This window comes from Alligator sinensis, unplaced genomic scaffold, assembly GCF_000455745.1.
Source record: "Alligator sinensis unplaced genomic scaffold, ASM45574v1 scaffold64_1, whole genome shotgun sequence".
NCBI classification, from domain to species: domain Eukaryota; kingdom Metazoa; phylum Chordata; order Crocodylia; family Alligatoridae; genus Alligator; species Alligator sinensis.
This window is the reverse complement of record NW_005842458.1, coordinates 125,550-128,927: the sequence shown is the minus strand read 5'-3', so window position 1 is coordinate 128,927 and position 3,378 is coordinate 125,550.

The following is a 3,378-nucleotide window of genomic DNA, read 5'->3' as shown; positions in this document are numbered from 1 at the left end:
TCTTTCCCTTATTTCTAGTCCTCCTGGAACCTTAACGATGCTCCATCATTAACCTTTTGCCATGCTGAAAATGAATCATTTTCTCCCGTTCTTTGCTTTCTTTTAGCTGCTTTCCAAACCCTGGCTTATGCTTTGCCCTTCTCCTTCCAGGGCTACTTACTTCCCTGAATAAAGAGGTTGACGGGCAAGACCGAAGCGTCTTAGCACAGCTTAGGGGTCCTTACAGAAGATAAACCCTCCTTGCATGGTGGTCATATCATGCCATTTTCTGACATGCTAGAATTTCCCAATAGCTTAAAGGAGAAAAATCCACATGCTTATTAAAAAAGAAAGAGAAGATGAATCCTAAAGAAAGGGAAGGTTTAAAGCTCATTGTGATACACTCTGGAAAGGTCTCAGCATGTGGTTCATTCATCTCGGTAAATCAAGAGACTGCATCCTAGACTCTCGGGCTCTGTAACTCATCTGTCTGCACACATTGGCGGGGGGATCCAGTGACCGGTGGCTGTGCTCTGTTTTGCCGCAGAGATCAAACGCTGCCTGCCAAGGGAGGCAGGTCTTGCATGAAATGAAGTCTTGCATTCATAACCCCTTAGGGTTTCATTGTGTTTCCAACCAATTGCAATGAAACCACATTGAAAAGCACACTGGCAGGGGTGGCACCACTCTGCTCTTTCCTTGAGTCCCTTCTGTTGGTCTCTTGTCTGTAGTTACTTGCATAGGATCATAAAAACCCAGGACTGAAAGGGGTATCCAACATCTTCAAGTCTAGTTGCTGGCTGTTGCAGCAACCATGTCGTATCATCCTGTTCCTCAGTTTTTGGTGCATGTTTGGTTTTCTCCCTCTTTGGCCCAGTACTGCCTATGTTCAAAGGAAGACCAGGATGTGTTAGTCTGGTGCTTTTTGTCCCTAGACCTCCATGCGCTTGTAAAGGAAGTTATATATCCTTTCCTTGGGCAATGCCAGGAAATGAAGAGACCTACCCAAGCTCACAAAGGGAGTCAGTGGCTATGTATGGAAATCCTTTGTCCCAGCTCTGCTGTGCATGTGCAACCAGATGCACTTTACAGAGCAACCTTATGCTGGCAGGGAGATGGGCTGGACCGGCTATATGATGGGACCCAGTTGGAGGAGCACAGGAGAGGGGTTGACACGTCGACCCCATCCCCGCAGCCATCAGCCTCACCTTGTCAACCAGCAGTGCCTCCAACCCTACTCCACCAACAGGCAGAAACCCCCTCTGCACAGCATCAGCAGCAGCTCCCAGAGCTTTGCACTCTTGCTCCCAGAGCTTTGCTCTCTTTCCTCCATTGACTTCATTCCCAAACTGCAAAGTGCAGCGGGATGTGATCTATCGCAAGGCTGTTATTTTGATCATGGACTGAAACAAGAGGAGAGGCACCAGGATGGAGACAACCTGGTGGACTTCCCTTATGTCTGACCTCTGCTCCATCTCCTCCATGGGATAGAGGGGTGGCACCAGAGTAGCCGGTCAGCAAAGAGCGTGTGGAATAAGGCAGCTTTGTTGCTTTTCAGCGCGATCCCGGAGCTATTTGCCTTGGGAGACGCAACGGGGTCCCTAGAGCTGGTGTTGAATTTCAGCCATCTGAGCTACAGCTGCTCTTTCATTTAGTCTGATCTCCCAAGGTGGGAGGGATGGCTTCTTTTTGAACCGCTGACTTTTCCCCTGATAGCAGCCCTCCCCACCATGGCTTACCTTGGCTTAAATTCTTGCACTAGCTCCAGTTAACCATGGGCAACGTACAAACGCATGCGGTTGAGATAACCCAAGTAACAATCTGACAAATGCCCAGACAGGATCTACTTCCACTCCAAAGCTGCAGCTACTGGGTGCTAATATAGGAGCTTCTTTAATCCTCCTGTTGGCATAAGCAAGGCCATTATATGGCTGCGGGCTGCATGATTTCAATTGAGCACAAGCCCTACCCCGAGGAGCAGTACACATGCTGCCTCGGCCTTGGTCCTAATCAGCCATTTGCTCTGAGAACGACCCCCTGAAGCAACACCCAAGCAAGCCTACTGGGTTTTGGATCCATTTTTATGCATCTGCATTGTGTCAGGTCTTCTTCTCCTCCAGCAAAGAAACAAGGTTGTTTCTATTCAGGTGGCCATCAGCCGCTTTGCATGTGGTTCATTTGAAGAGCAGGAAACAAGGGGAGGCAGGCTGGAGGGGCCGGTGGACTTTGAATGGACTAGATTTCCAAGTCCTGTATGGTGGGATCGGGCTGCAGCCATGCTGGCACCATGCATCGGGACCGGGCCCAGCACTGACCTGGCACTGCTCATCAAAGGCTGGCCATCCATGTGACATGCACCACCAGTTTTAGTCCCAAAAAAAAGTTTGCCCTAGGAATCAAAAGTTTGGAAACACTTGTATACTAGGCTTGAGGGTAATTATGTGTTGTCTTATTGCAAACTGTTGATGTACCTGGTGCTGTACAGGACAGATGTCTCAGTAAACACCCATCAGGAACATTTCCCTTGGTATCACCTGGCATTGATTAAGCCGAAAATGGAAGACAGCTTTGCTCTGGAGAAGGCAGGGTGCATTGGAAAACCCAAGGGAAGGCCCAGCTTGGAGTTATATGCTTTTTAAAAATTGACTTTTTATGGGTCTCAAAAGAAAGCAAATTTAACAAGGGCTTGTATGTAGAGGGAGAGCGGTAGAGTCCATGGAGCCCGTGAGCAATGGCCAGTGGTGGAGGATGGTGCTCTGGGCGAAGCTTTCTTAGGGTCACGGTCGGAGTTGTTACGTATGCAAAGGCTCTTGGAAAAAGGAGTGGAAGAGGCAGCAAAGAGAAAGGACTGAGGAAAAGGAGATCAGGGCAACACTGAGGTGAAACCAGCTCAGGGTTGTAGGTGTGAATGACCCATGGAGAGCTTGGAAGGTGAACCTGAAGTGATGGCTAACAGCAAGCCAATGGAGGGGATTCATGACGGAGGTGACATGGGCTGGAAGGTCACCAAGGGAAATCATCTGAGAGGCTGAACTTTGGGGGAAGGGGGAGCTGGGCTGAGAGTGCTGGGAAAGAGGTGATGATGAATGATCAAGGTGCAGGACGACCGTGTTCACAGTAGGGAGAGGAACAAACCTATCTTGCAAATAACTTTGCAGCCAACACAGCGGGACATTTTTAGGGGAGGGCACAGTCAGACCCCACATAGCCCACGGCGTCTTTCTTGCAGTTCTCTCTCTCTCTTCTGAACCATTCCCTGGATGCACCAATCCCAGCAAAAGGCTGTAGTCTGGGGAGGGCTGCTTGGCCCTGTGTGGTTCGTGGAGCCAGCAGGTCATACAACAGGTCCCTTCAGCATCTTCAGATACGTTGCAGTCAGTACAGTGGAGAAATACCTGG